This window comes from Capra hircus, chromosome 15 (assembly GCF_001704415.2).
Source record: "Capra hircus breed San Clemente chromosome 15, ASM170441v1, whole genome shotgun sequence".
Taxonomy (NCBI): domain Eukaryota; kingdom Metazoa; phylum Chordata; class Mammalia; order Artiodactyla; family Bovidae; genus Capra; species Capra hircus.
The window spans coordinates 77,475,510-77,491,850 of NC_030822.1; the positions used below are offsets into that span (position 1 = coordinate 77,475,510).

At 40.6% G+C, this 16,341-nt stretch overlaps 1 non-coding gene across 1 annotated transcript; it reads left to right on the forward strand.

Annotated features, from left to right (window-relative positions):
• On the forward strand, positions 1,600-1,671 carry TRNAC-GCA. The gene has a single exon. It is a non-coding gene; the product is annotated as a tRNA-Cys (tRNA).

Sequence of the window (16,341 nt, forward strand, 5' to 3'; positions counted from 1 at the left end):
TCTGAGCCACTAGGGAAGCCTAAGAATATTGGAGTGGGTAGCCTATCCCTTCTCCAGGGGCTCTTCCTGACTCAGGAATCGAACTGGGGTCTCATGCATTGCAGACAGATTCTTCACCAGCTGAGATACCAGGGAAGCCCATCAGGTTCCCATAGTCCTTGCATAATTGCTAAGGGAGATCCTGGGTTTTCTGCTAATTTGACCTATGAGGCTTTGATTAGTTTGACTTTGATTAAAAATAATGAAAGGTAAGTAAGATTGAGGGATACTCAAGTTATTCGATTTTGTGCAACTTGTAAATGGCCATACCCTGACAAAAATAGGGAAATTGAGAGAGCAAGCTGGTTTTAATAGGAAGGAATAGATGATGGATAAAATAAATCTTGGAAGTGGTTACAAAGCTGTAGGCAGGCTGTGGGTAAAATAAGTGTTGTCCTTGGCTAGGCATGAAGTGAGAGAGAGACTGTTCTTTCCTTTGCATCTCCATCACATTTGGATGAATTATCTTTTGTCACTGGTGTGTTTGACTCTTCTTACTAAACAGCGAACAGCTTAAGGTCAGGTGCGAGGCATTGCTTTACACTTGGAACCTAACATCATGGTCAATGTATGGAATAGAGTAGGTTCTCACTATTTGTTGAATGAAATTTGGAAATGAAAGAATGAACAAAAGTGAAGGAGAATTGTGTGTATGTGTGCATGAGTGTGTGTGTGTGTGTGTATTTGTGTGGTGAGTGGGACTGATACAAGCTTTTCATATTTGTAACATTTATTCCTTAAAGCTTAAAATGAGTGTTAAGTAGCAGTTCAGATCCTGCTGGGTTTGAAAAGCCTCCAAGTTAGAGTCCTGTCAGCATATTCTCATGCTTTTTCCCAGCACAGGGGAACGCTGGAGTAGGGAAGCGGAAGAGACTGACCCATGGTATTCTACCGCCCTTTGACTTGTGGCTCCATTAGTAAATTGAAAAGAGGCTAAATATTTGGCATATCCCTTCTTTCCTGCCATGTGGGAATGCTGGGAGGCTTGTTGTGACATAGCGTCAAGGTGATCCAAAAAGATTCACTGAACTGAGGAGATGTCTGTAAATTAATTTTTGCTTCTTAAAGAATAACCCTAAGCACACCATATAATTTATAATACTATTTGATGTGACTGTGTTAATTCCCTGAGATATTTACTATTTCCTTTTCGATTCCATTATCTTCCCAGGCACTGAAGTCTAATTTACATATTAATAGTTTTACCTAATCATCAGCTTATAGAAACTTCGGAGTATGTGTCCTGTGTTCCAACCTCTTGAAACTTTCGGAGTTTCTTCACTCACCCCACACTCCTGCATGTCTCAGACTAAGTAGTTCACAGTTGACAAGATGCATTTATGAATTTTCCTGATTGTAAATTTACATAGCACATTCAAATATGCAGAGAAAGTATAGCTTCTGTACTTTTCAAAATTCATCTAATCATCTCAAAAGAGGCCCTTCCTTATTTGGTAGCAGGTGCAAGAGGATACTAAATTTAGTCCAATTCAGTAAACTCAGTTGCTAATTTAAATAGCATCTGATATATAATTCCATCTTATAAAAACTTCTGGAGCTTCCCTGGTGGCTCAGATGGTAAAGCGCCTGCCTGCAATGCAGGAGACCCGGGTTCGATTCCTGGGTTGGGAAGATCCCTTGGAGAAGAAAATGGCAATCCATTCCAGCACTCTTGCCTGGAAAATCCCATGAATGGAGGAGCCTGATAGGCTACCGTCCATGCGGTTGCAAAATTCAGTCTCTTTTCGATAGATTTGTTTTTATATTTCCCCAGTTTCTGCTTCTCTCCAATATGGATCTTGGAATATGCAGGAGGGAGATTAGGTGACCACGTGGGGGCAGGGAAGGGGAGACGTCCCAGAGCTAAGCGCCTAGGTCCTTGGAGCATCTTTGTGGCTCCTCTAGACCCAGGCAATGCCATGTTTCCTCTGGTCAGTGGTGCCTTGCCGGCATCTGCTGTTAAGTCTACAGTTCGTAAACTGGGGAAATTTTCTTTCTTGGTTAAGTCAGATCCTGGTGAAGTCAGAGACTAAGGATTCAGTTCCCCAGCTTGGTCCTGGATTAGGCTGAGTGTCTCATTGATATTAGCATTTTGCTATAGTTTGCACCTTGGGACCACTTGTTCCCAGTGTAGTCACAATTCCGTATAAGTTCACCAGCCAGCATGATCAACTACTTTCCTTACAGGTTCACCAATCAGCATCATCAATTACTCTCCTTACAAGTTCACCAACCAGCATCATCAGCTACTCTCCAAGTCTGCCCCAGAACATGCAGAAATTCTGGAAGCCCTTCTACATCACATAGGATTTAAAGGTTTTCTAATTATGTCAGACTTCTGTTTCATTCAGCTACTTAACAAAATTTGAGTTCTCAAATTTCTTCTCTTGCCATCCTGTATTCACTCTTTTGGAGATCTTCAGTTCAGTTCAGTTCAGTCACTCAGTCGTGTCCGACTCTTTGCGACCCCAGGCCTCCTTATCCATCACCAACTCCCAGATCTTCTTTAGCACCAAAAGTGTAAATACCATCTGTGAGCTAATGGTTACCAAATATGTGTCTACATCCCAGACCTTCTGCCAGATTCTAGATTTGAATAACCAGTTACCTACTCAACATCTCCATTTAGCTGTCTAATAGGTCTTTTAAACTTACATGTCTGAGATGGAACTATTTCTCTGCCTCTCAAACCTCTCCTTTATCAGTCTTCCTCAACTCATTAAATAGCATTATCACTCTTTCAGATACTCAGCATAATATGTTAGCATTATCCATTATTTTCTCACAAGCATACCCAATCCATTGGGACATTCTCTGACTTTCTCTTTAAAATAAACCCAGGCTATCACATCAAAAAAGAATAAAATACCCAGGAATAAGCTTAACCAAGGAAATGAAAGAGCTATACTCTGAAAACTATAAGACATTGATTAAAGATTTGAAAATGATACAAAGAAATGAAAATATATCCTGTTTTTTAGATTTGGAAGAATTAACATTGTTAAAATGTCCATAGCACTCAAAGCAATCTTTGAGCAATTACAGATTTAATGCAATCCCTATCAAAATACCCAAGACATTCTTCACAAAACTAGAACAGCTAGTTTAGTTTTAGAAAACTAAAATTCATGTGAAACCACAAAACCCCCCAAATTGCCAAAGTGATCGTGAGACAAAAAATAAAGCTGGAGGTATCACACTCCCTGGCTTTGATACTACAAAGCTACAGTAATCAAAACAGCATAGTGTTGGCATGAAAGCAGACACACAGAACAGAACAGAGAGCTGAGATGAACCCTCACGTATATGGGCTGTTAATCTTCAACAAAGGAGACAACAATACACAGTGAAGGAGAGACAGTTTCTTCAATAAGTGCTGCTGGGAAAACTGGATAGCTACATGTAAAAGAATGAGATTTAAACATTTTCTCACACCAAATACAAAAATAAAGTAAAAATGGATTAAAGACCTAAGTGAAAGATCTGAAATCATAAACTCCTAGAAGACAACCTAGGCATAACACTCTTTGACATAAATTTTAGTAATATTTTCTTGGATCAGCTTTCTGAGGCAAAATAAGTAAAAGCAAAAATAAGCAAATAGGGTTTAATTAAACTTAAAAGCCTTTGTACAGCAAAGGAAACCAATGGCAAAATGAAAAGACAACCTACAGAATGGGAGAAAATATTTGCAAATGATATGACTGATAAGGGATTAATATCCAAATATATAAACAACGTATACAACTCAACATGAAAAAACAACAGGCAACCTAAGTTGGCAGAAGATCTGAATAGACATTTTTCTACATAAGACATACAGATGGCCAACAGTGACATAAAAAGATGTTTAACATTGTTAATAACAGAGAAATCAAGTCAAATTCACAATAAGATATTACCTCACACCTGTCAGAATGGCTATCATCAAAAAGAACCCAAATAAGAAATGTTGAGGGAGTGTGGAGAAAAATAAACCATAACACACTATTGGTGGAAATGTAAATTGGTGCAATCACTATGGATAAAAGTATGGAATTTTCTCAAAAAGCAATATATTGATTTGAAGAGATACATACAGCCCAAAGTTCATAGCAGAATTATTTACAATAAAAATATGGAAGCATCCTACATGTCCATTGATGGGCAAATGAATAAGAGATATTATAGATATACAATGGAACATTACTCAGCTATTAAAATGAATGAAATGCTACCATTTGCAACAATGTGGATGGACCTAGAGGGTATTATGCTTAGTGAAATAAGTCAAAGACAATTACTGTATGATGTTACTTACACATAGAATCTAAAATATTAAACAAAAGAATGTATTTAATAAAATGTAAACAAACTCACAAATATAGAGAAAAAACTGGTGGTTACATTGGGGAATGGAAAAGTGGGAGGGGAAAGATAGGGGGAGGCAATTAAGCGGTACAAACTCCTGTATATCAAATATGAGCAACAAGGATATATTATACAGCAGAGGAAACTATAGCTGATGTTTTATAATAACTTTAAGTGGTGTATAAGCTATAAAAATATTGGATCAACATAATGTACAACTGAAACTAATAATATTGTAAATCAATACTTCAATTAAAAAATTCTTCCAGACTCTGTACATATTAACATCTTTCCCACTACTACCTTGGTCCATGATATGGTCTCTTTTCTCTTGGATTAGCTTCGCAATTGGTCTCCCTGTTTCTGACCTTGATATAGACATCTACTCTCAATATAGCATTTAGAAAGATTTTTAAGACGTGATCTAGAAAGATTTTAAAAACATCGTGTCACACCATTTACTCTTCTGTTCAAAATTTTCCAAAAGCATTTGCTATTTTGCCTGGCATCCTCTTCCCCCAGATGGCTGTTGGCTGTTCCCTCACTTTCTTTAGGTCTCTGCTCAAGTATCGTCATGTAGTGAGGCTTTCTCTGTCCATTTTAAAGGTCATCTGAAAATGGCATGCTCCTCGCTTCCCTTGCCAACAACTGAAATCCCTTGCTCCGTTTTACTTCTCTTTGTAGCGCTTACATTCACAGATCTGTGCATTTCTTTCTTCATTGCCTCTTTCCTCAACTGAAGGGCAAGATCTATAATGTCGAGAACTTAATTCTGTTAATTTCTTTATTTCCAGTGCCTAGAATGGTACCTGATGTGGAGAGAGCACTCCGCACATTTGTTGATATAATGTCTCTTCTACGTTGCTTAGATCGTGATGTGAGAGAAGTCCATTAGATTTTGCAGCTCAGCTTTCACTCCTGCTCCCTGTCCTGGGTCCCTCTGTTTGATGGCCCTAGCAGGACTGTCCAGCGTCTTTCAGGGAGCTTCCTCTACATTTCTGTGGGTTTATTTTGCCATCTGAAAGCGTTTAAGTGTTAGTCGTTAAGTCACATCCACTCCTTGGTGGACTCCAGACTCCTCTGTCCTTGGAATTCTCCAGGCAAGAATATTGGAGTGGATAGCCATTCCCTTCTCCAGGGGATCTTCCAGACTTGAACCCAGGTTTCCCATGTTGTGGGCAGAGTCTTTATCATCTGAGCCACAGGGGAAGCCCTTTTGCCATGTGAGTCGTGAAGAAAACAGTACTTTAATATTGCAAATTCCAAAGTATATGAAATTTGTTATTACTTTAAAGATTTAACTAAAATTTAAGGTTAGGAGAATTCCCAGAACTGCTTGTTACAAAGAATGTGACAGAGAACCTGGCTTATTAGATGTAGGTCTAGATTTGAAGAAAGAAAAGAGGTAATAATCATAATAAAACAAATCATGTTCAGAGTTATTACTTACTGTGTGCTGACTTTGTCCCCAAACCTGTGTATATTACCTTCGCAACAGCCCTAGAAAATAGTACCTCTCTTTCCCAGATGAGAAATCCAGGGCCTGAGTCATTACTAACATGATTAAAAGTCAGAGATTTAATAAGAGGCTGTGCTGGGATTGTTAACTAGATTTTTTCTGCTATAGCACGCTGCATTCACAGTTGTCTTCAAAAGGATGTTGGCAGCCTATGCCTTTTGGGAAACGATCTGCAGCGCTGTTTGAAAATTATCTTAAAAGCCCTTCAAAGAACCATAGTGGGATAGCTTCTTATATTGGGAACTAAAAGGGCCCACCATTTCTGTGACTGTGCATGTCATTAAGCTTATTTGTCTGGGATTATGTGCAGGCTAATGATCAGCAATTACCATGATTATAGAACGATCTTTCATCTGGAACAGTGAGGCGGCCTTTGGCAGCACAGAGAGGGGAGAGTGGACAACGCAGGGCATCACAGCGAGAAGCGGGTGACCTGTCTCCACCCGGAGCTTCTGCAGAAGCCGCAGGTCGAGGAAGCGAGAGGAAGCTAATTGCCTGTGTATGAGTGATGAGTGCTGACGGCCGTCCTGCCCGCAGCAGCCGGAGCCTGGGTTTGACAGCCTCTGCATCAGCACGGGGGCTCTGCATCAGCAGGGGGGCTCTGCATCAGCACGGGGGCTCTGCATCAGCACGGGGGCTCTGCATCAGCACCGGAGGACGGGACGCTGACAGCGTGAGGGGAAAGCCGCATCCTCCGCCTTGGTGCTCCTGCCCCCGCTGCACTGCTCACAGCCCTGCTGTGTTTCTTAAAGGTCCCACGGGCCTCACCCATCATGGGGAACTGATCCTGCCCACTCATAACTAGGACTGTCACCTCGGGTCATACCACACAGCTTCTTTGAAGTCACATAATAACCTTATCTCTTTTGCCGGGTGCTGTTCATCTACTTCGTGATTCCACACACAATGACACTGTTGTAAAGGTAGCCTGCCCTTTCCTGAGGTTGTAAGCTCTTGCTGGCCAAACCATAAACTGGGAAAAAATAAGCTTCACAAGTCACTCTGTGTGATGATTTTGAAAATAGCATAATAGTGTGACACATTAGTATTCACAGGTAGAAAACAGTGCCTCTTTTTGCGTTATCAAAGCAGTGCAGAGGTCTTCTGTAAAAAAAGGTGGACCTGGCCTGCAAAATCATTTTCAGGTGCTACATCCTCCCCTAATTACCATCAATTGTACATTCTACCCTCTATTCCCCCAGCACTGCGGTTGCATTTATTATAATCTTGTTTGAGGAGGAGGGTGGTGATTGACACCAATTCTCTTTACAAATCCCGTGTGAAGTATGATTTGGTTTTCTAATTGTGCACGTTTACACAATCTGCTTCCTATCCCTGCTAGATTACTATGAGATGAAAGGCTCATCAGTGCGGAATTATGTTTTCTCAACAAGGTCTTGGGTCTGCTGCTGTGCCTCTGGTGATGAGAGAATTTGAACATTCTCAGCATTATGGATTTCTCACACGTATCATAGCTGCTTCCGTAGCTGTACCAATAGAGGGCAGTGGAAGCCAGGTGGAAGTCAATAGAAACTTCTCTGACCAAACACTTGAGTTGGGTCCTGAAGGGTGAGCAGGAGTTTGACAAGCCAAAAAGAGGGAGAGAGACACATGTTTTAAACAGCATGAATGGCAGATGGAAAATGCCATACGGCAGGGCAAGCCCTGTTTAGAAAATGGCGATCAGTTTGCTGTGCTACGGCAGTCATCTTTATCGTGTTCCTCTCTCTCTAGCTGGAGCTCTTTGTTTCTTGAGTTACGTGGAACTTGATGCGTCGCTCAAACCCTGATGACAGTTCTACAGTACTTATGGAAAGGTGCGTACTGGGACTGAGGGAGCCTGAGGCTTACAAAGAGCAAGAAGCGACTTCCATGTGAGGTTTGAGATTGGGGATGAATTCTCTTCCTGCTCTGGGACTCATTTTCCCCACTAATAAACCAAAAGTATCAACCACCCTCTGTCGGAAGGTAATCACTGAGTAAAACGTGATGGACCCACAGTCGGTAGACTAACCGCCCGACCTGGCAGCTTGTCAGTGTTTCTGGGGGAAGAGGAGGCAGAGAGGTGACGGGAGTCGTTACTGCCATCTCTCTGAGATGTACACACGATCTACGTGTGCTCTGGAGTGTACACTCACATCAGAACCTCACGGCTCTGGGAAAACAGACTGTACCTTTCCCCAAAGTGTGGGGAACCCATCCACATGGAAAGTGTTTGGAGCCCCTTGGAAGTCTAGGGTGTCTATATTATCCTTTTTCATGCAGTCACAGGGGATTTGGTGTCACTAATTTTAGGAAAGAAAACCATCAGGAAAATACACCCACACGTCTTCACAATGTTTTATAAACAGATAACCTATGAGTTAGATGGAGTGAATTTTATGTTAAAGAATAAGTGATTCTCTTGAGAGGAGAGAAGAAGAAAAAGAACAAGAAAAGGAAGCTAGAGACCAAGTGAAATCATGAGCCCTTTCCAATGCTTCTTCCTGCATTTTCTGTGACACTGGCTAGAGGCTGTTTTTTGCACCGTGGTTTCCTTGCTGTAAGTAACTGAAGTATCCCAAAAGGTCTGACAGAGTAACTCATGGAAGAATCCAAGGGTCCTGTTCAACGACGGCTGGTGATGTGGGCTGGAAGCGAGCAGAGAGCCAGGCCCCTCAATCCGCACGGCAGGCAGGACACCACAGCCCGTCCTTCTTGCTGGCTTCCTTCACACTTAAAGTGCGAGCTCTGCATTTCACATGAGCAGAGGACCTTAGACTCAGCTCTCAGACAGAAGGTCCATTTCTCCCTCTGGCCATCCTGTGTATAGCTTTCAACCTGGAAGGAGAGACCCTTGAGTTTAGCACAGAAGCAGCCCCTGGGTGAGGCCAGCCCCTTGGTTTCCACCAGCCTTTTCCATGCACAGAGAAGGCTGGGCCCCTTGAATGAGAGGCAACAGAAATTGATCAGAAAATCATCGAAGAAGAAAAATTGTAAGAAAAAAATAACTAATTTACCTGATTTATGAAGGTCATTATCAACCTACTAGAATGTTCTGATTCACTTGAGACAGTAAATTTTATGTGACAGAGATGACAATTGGGGAAAAATAAGTGGAGAAGCAAAGGAGCAAACATTTTGTTTTCTCCTTGTCCTCACATTATGCCTTCCCTGCTTCTTATGGTGGAAACTCCTACCCTTTCCTATGATGTATGCCTTGACTCTTTTCCAGGTTGAAATTGAGTCATGCTGTCTTGCCCTTCATTTGGACTGAAGGGTGTGATTCAGTTCTCTTAATAGTCTTGTAGTTTCAATTTCCTTGCTGTAGCTATTAATAATAGTCTCTATTATATGCTGGTCAAAGAACTGACTTTGATATTAGAGGAAATCTTCCATACTGGGAGATAAAAGTTTACGTTGTTCTGGCTCCTCTAACTGAAAAGGAAGTCATGAAGAGATTGAACAGCTAAAGAGTGCTTATTTCATACTATCTTTTGTTTATTTCTTTTCATTCAGACATAGCTGAAATCTGTGAACATGTATACTGTCATGTAAGAATTGAATCGCCAGTCCATGTCTGACGTAGGGTGCAGCATGCTTGGGGCTGGTGCATGGGGATGACCCAGAGAGATGTTGTGGGGAGGGAGGTGGGAGGGGGGTTCATGTTTGGGAACGCATGTAAGAATTAAAGATTTTAAAATTTAAAAAATAAAAAAAAATTAAAAAATTAAAAAAAAAATCTGTGAATTATAAGGAACTTAAGTGGTCACTGGGCTTCCTCGGTGGCTCAGACAGTAAAGAATCTGCCTGGAATGCAGCAGACCCAGGTTCGATCCGTGGCTCTGGAAGATCCCCTGGAGAAGGGAATGGCTACCCACTCCAGTATGCTTCCTTGGAGAATCGCATGGACAGAGGAGCCTGGCAGACTACAGTCCATGAGGTCACAGAGAGTCAGACATGATTCAGAGACTAACTCAGTGGTCATTTAGTCTAATGTTTCCCAAAGAATAGGCAGTATGATTCTAGCTTGTACAAGAAGGAATTGTTTTTAAAATTTTCACAAGTTTTATTTTAATATGCACTAATAAAGTTTTAAATATGCACTAATAAAGTATAAGGAAACCATGATTTCAAGGATACCATGGTATAGGATGAATATGTATATGGATATGTCAATAATTGTAAGGTTCTTGGGAATGACTAAAGTTTGGGGAACACTGACATGTCTATTCTTTCTTTCAATGGCTGGGGAAACTGAGACACTGAAGACAAGTGACTAGTCTAAGGTTGCACAGCTAATTCCTAGTAGACTCTGGTTTCTTTAAAATTAATTTTTGTTGAAGTATAGTTGCTTTACAATGTTGTATTAGTTTCTGCTGTACAGAAAAGTAACTCAGCTATACTTTTACATATATGCCCTGTTTTTTGGATTTCCTCCCCATTTAGGTCACCACTGAACACTGGGGCTTCCCTGGTGGCTTAGAGGTTAAAGCGTCTGTCTCCAATGTGGGAGACCCGGGTTCGATCCCTGGGTCGGGAAGACCCCCTGGAGAAGGAAATGGCAATCCACTCCAGTATTCTTGCCTGGAGAATCCCATGGACAGAGAAGCCTAGTAGGTTACAGTCCACGGGGTGGCAAAGAGTCAGACACGACTGAGCGACTTCACCTCTGAACACTGAGTTGAGTTCCCCGAGATATACACTGGATTTTCACTACCTGTCTGTTTTATACGTAGTATCAATAGTGTATGTCTGTCAACCATAGTCTCCTAGTTCATCCTACCCACTCCTCCCTCTTGGTGTCCCTACACTCATTCTCTAGGTCTGTAAGACTTGGTTAAACCCAGGATGTGAAACTCTTCATCTTTCACCACTTTCTTCATTTTTATAAATGTGTTCTTTGCTATAACCACAAATTCAATTTTTTTTTGTATTACTAAAACATGCATCTAATTTCAATGCATCAGACATACAAATATAATTTGCAAAAATGTTCAATGTAGTATCTAATGAATATTGAAAAGTGATTTTAACAACGTGGCTGTGAAGTCCAAGGGCCTCTGCTCCCTTCATGTCTTGTAGCATGTATAACCCTCTCTAGCATGCTTGTCAGTCTCTTTGGATTGTAGTTCACAGTTAACTGAGGACAGAGAACTTTTATCAACTAATTTGGATACCACCATTTTCTATGAGACCATGCCTGTCATCCACTATTCTGATTCTGTCTTTTTCTTCCATAACTTTGAACCCCATGTCTCTGTTACCATGGACTGTGAGAAACAGTAAGCATAGCTCATTAAGTTCTCACTCTGTGCCAGGCAGTCTCCTAAGTGTTTTCTACTCAGGAGTAAAATGTTTTTACTCAGCCTGGACACACAAAGATTAAGCAACTTGTCCAGTATTAGAAAGTGAGTAAAGATTGAAGGCAGGAGGAGACAGGGGTGACAGAGGACGGGATGGTTGGATGGCATCACTGACTCAATGGGAATGAGTTTGAGCAAATGCAGGGAGATAGTGAAGGATCGGGAAGACTGAAACAGTGCAAGTGAAAGTTGCTCAGCTGTGTTTGACTCTTTGTGACCCCATAGACTATACAGTCCATAGAATTCTCCAGGTCAGAATACTGGAGTGGGTAGCCTTTCCCTTCTCCTGGGGATCTGCCCAACCCGGGGATCGAATCCAGGTCTCCTGCATTGCAAGAGGATTCTTTACCACCTGAGCCAGAAGGGAAGCCCAAGAATACTGGAATGGGTAGCCTGTCCCTTCTCCAGCAGATAGATCTTCTTGACCCAGAAATCGAACCAGAGTCTCCTGTATTGCAGGTGGATTTTTTACCAACTGAGCTATCAGGGAAACCCATAGGGTGCTGCATTCCATAGGGTTGCAAACAGTCAGACATGACGTACAGATTGAACAACCAAAGAGGTTTTGTCCCGGGTCACCTGTTCCAGTGTCCCCGCTCTTGGTCTTGTATTCACAGCAAACCCAGTAATCTTGCCCCAAATCTTTACACTTTCATTAGCTTTTAAACCATATGACATTGAAAAACTCAGTGTAGTCTGTGTGTAATTGAATGGTAAAAGATTTTAAAAACAGCTTTGTTTTCAAACTGTCATGTTGTGCATAAAAATGGTATCATACATGATTTAACAAAATCCCTCAAAGAGTATAGGGGGCTGGAAATTGGTAGGGTAATTAAAATGTATTTTATGCAAACTAATTTCAAAATTATACAAAGCAGCATGGAAGAAGTGAGGAAGTGCAATGAGAAGGATGATTCAGAACGAAAACCACAATAACAATGGTGATATAATTATTGCATCTAAAATGTGTTGAGAAGTTAATATGGCCTAGCATTATGTTGAATACTTATATATTTAAATGCTCACAACAATCTCTGAGGTGTTTGTCATCATTCTAGTTTTACAGATAAGGCAACAGTCTCCAGGAGGTTGCGCTGAGTAGTGTGTCCCTGTGACCGGCGGGTGATCGCAGAGCCATGATTGCCACATTTCCCCTCGTTTTATTCCCAGCAGCTCAAAGAGCATCTTTGGTAGGAGCCTCCATATTCTTTTGTTCTGTCTTGGTTTGAGTCATGAAAGAGGAACGTACTGATTTTTTTTTCCTTCTGAGTAATAGCTGACCCACTATCGCCCAAGTTAGTCAGCAAGGATTCAGGAGACCTTTGGGGGCCTCAGCAAGAATTCATTTTAGAAATATCTGACATGCTTCCATCTCAAATGTTCAAGTACCACTTTGATTTTGAAATTCTGATTCCTCAAAAGTCTCATCACCCGCATTGTTCACTTCATTTGTGGGAGAGCATTTCTGCTCCTTTTGACTAATTCTGGAATCAACAGTGGTGGACTGGCCATCACAAAGACGTTTTAGGAGAAAATGGTCCACAGTTCAAAGAGGTGTTCTGATCTCTTCCTGGTCAAGGGCAGCCTCCCTGGAATAACTTTGTAAATTTCCAATGTGGCCATTTTAAAAGCAACTTATTCAGCTGAATGCTTGATTTATTTGGTAAAAAAATCCTCCAAATCTACAAAGTCGATGCTATAAAACTTTGCATATAACCAGTAAGAAAAAGTTCAACTTTCGAAGAACAGATTCCTCTTTTTTAAATTCCACTTTAGATTGGATTGAGACTTGTCTTGTAATTCTGAGATTCTGAACTATGTTTTCAAACATGACCTTGCAGAGCAATAGAAGTCAAGTGTGTTCCCTCTTCTAAATGACTGTCTTCACATATTCAAAAATAGCTCTCTTGTTCTCTCTGAATTGTCTCTTCTTCAGGTTAATCAAAGTTTCTTTAGAACTTCTTTCCTCTGTGAAAGACTAATAAAAGGATATTTCCTCCATAATGGTTTAGTGTCCTAGATAAAAACAGCCTAGTTCATTTTTGGTGTAAAAAAAATAAGAGATGCACAATGATAGAATGCCACTTGGCCTGTTTCCTCTTTGCAAGGCAGGCTTTAGGATGATGATAAATATTTGTCTAAACTGCGCAGCTGAGCCATATGTAAATTTGCATAATGGCACTCTAGGTGATGTGCTGCATGATAATTACTTGTTACTTGTAACTTGATAAAACCGGATTTTAGCAACATAGTCCTGACTGAACGCCCTGTCAGCAAATCAGGAGCCCCCTCTCCTCATGTCTCCTTGTCACCTTAGATGACATTCAGGAAGAAGGGAGATGTGGCAAGAGACAGTGGGAGCCTCATCCAAGGCCATCAGTATGCATGATTGCAAGCTATTTGTTTACAGTGCAAATGTTTTGATGTAATCAGTCCAAAATTTCAGAATCTTTGCCAACACTGATTCAGCTGGCCAGCTGGGTGAAGAAGAACGTGTATCAAACACGTTACAGGTCACGTCCTGCAGTGTTGCATGAAGTAGACATTCAAACTCTGGAAACACGCTTCCTGCTCTTGTGAAGGGCATCAGTCTCTCTGGAAAAATACTTCCTGTTAGGCAAGGATTCTGTACTTTTCTGCAGAGATCTAAGGAAGTCGATCAAATCAAATCAACAGATTCAACAATTCCAGGGAAAAGCATCATGTTAGGTTTTGGGAGAAGGAAATGAATAAGACATTCCCTATTACTGCTCCTTTTGAACAGTCATTTGGATTTTGAAATGGTTTATATTGTTATAAGTAAAAACTCCTTTTTTAAGGATAATGATATGGCGATGTTGATGATGTCAGGCATCAAAGGAGCAGATTACAAAGATTTGAGAGGCTGTGTAGATCAGTGGATGAGTAAACACAGCTTTGGAGTATGAATTCTTACCCCACCACTTATCTTGGCACATTATATAACTCACCTGAACTCCAGTTCTCTTTTTTTCAATGAGAAAAAGAATATAAAGTGCTTCAGAGAACACGTAGCCCATAGTTTAACATATATCAACTATTAGTGCGGTATCTGTACAATAGACAATACATAACATTGTAAAGTTAGTAAAAACTTGGAATGAAGTGAAAAAGTCCAATGGAAAATAAATAACTTTAATTAATATGAAAGGATTGGAAGGGATCTTTCAATTTATCTTGAAAGAATGTGATAAGTACAGATTATAAAGTAAAAAATAAAATTACTAAATAAAAATAATTTTAAACACAAACCAAAGACATAGTCTCCACCCTCAGGGACCTTATGACCTGGTGGAAGAGACATAATTATGGGAACAAATGTAAGTGTAGTTAGTAATAGCCAGAACCAAGGATGGAAGGATGAACCCTATTGGAGTAGGAAGGAAATGCCCTGAAATAGTCCCTAGAACCCATAATGTCTGAGATGTAGTCAGAGGAGCAATAATGGTTGTGGGGTTGCAGCTCAGAGAAGGAGGTCATTGGAGGCAGAAAGTCTCCACGTAACTATGTAGTGAAACCCCACGCACAGGGCCATGAGGGATGTGTGTGACATCCAGCGTGACATATGTTGGTGCTGGATTGTGGAGAGTCTTAAATATCATATCAGAAGTGAGGGCTTTGCTATTTAGTCTGTGAGTTCATTCCTCCAAACACTACTTGGAAAATGTATATGCTGTGAGGATGTATTAGGTATCCTGACATTTTCCTCCAATGATTAGATTCTCAGTATATTTTAAAAACTGAGAGTGGTAATTTTTAAATAAGATGACTGTTGAGATAAAAAAAAAACAATCAAAAATATGCTAATCAGGAATGGTGGTATTTGAGTCACTAAAAACGCGCCTCTTTACCCATTTTAGAAGGACCTGTGACCTTCTGCTTCATATGGCCAATAGAAGCCTCACATGGAAATTAGCATGACCAGTCAGCTTTCACATTTCTGGATAAAGCTGAAAAAAAATGAATAACATTTTAAGGCCCAGTGAAGTTTATCTTGACAGTGTACAGGAGGCAGTGATCAAGACCATCCCCAAGAAAAAGAAATACAAAAAGGCAAAATGAAGGTCTGAGGAGGCCTGACAAATAGTTGAGAAAAGAGAAGTGAAAGCTAAAGGAGAAAAGGAAAGACATACCCACCTGAATGTAGAGTTCCAAAGAATAGAAAGGAGAGATAAGAAAGCCTTCCTCAGTGATCAGTGCAAAGAAATAGATGAAAACAATAGAATGGGAAAGACTATATAGGAAAGCAATAGAATGGGAAAGATCTCTTTAAAAAAATAGAGCTACCAAGGGAAAATTTCATGCAAAGATGGGCACAATAAAGGACAGAAACAGTATGGACCTAACGGAAGCAGAAGATATTAAGAAGAGGTGGCAAGAATACACAGTAGTATACAAAAAAGATTTGCTGATCCAGATAACCACCACAGTGTGATTACGGTGGAACCAGACATCTTGGAGTGTGAAGTCAAGTGGGCCTTAGGAAGTATCACTATGAACAAAACTAGAGGAGGTGGTGGAATTCCAGTTGAGCTATTTCAAATCCTAAAAGATGATGCTGTCAAAGTGCTGCACTCAATATGCCAGCAAATTTGGAAAACTCAGTAGTGGCCACAGGACTAGAAAAGGTTTGTTTTCATTCCAATCCTAAAGAAAGGCAATGCCAAAGAATGCCTGTACTACCACACAATTGCACTCATCTCACAAGCTAGCAAAGTAACGCTCAAAGTCTTCAAGCAAGGCTTCAACAGTATGTGAACTGAGAATGTCCAGATGTTCAAGCTGGATTTGGAAAAGGAAGATAAACAAGAGATCAGAGTGCCAGCATCTGTTGGATCATACAAAAAGCAAGAGAGTTCTAGAAAAATATCTACTTCTGCTTTATTGACCATGTCAAAGCCTTTGACTCTGTGGATCACAACAAACTGGAAAATTCTTAAGGAGATGGGAATACCAGACCACCTTACCTGCCTTCTGGGAAATCTGTATGCAAGTCAAGAAACAACAGTTAGAACCAGACATGGAACAACAGACTGGTTCCAAATTGGGAAAGGAGTATGCCAAGGCTGT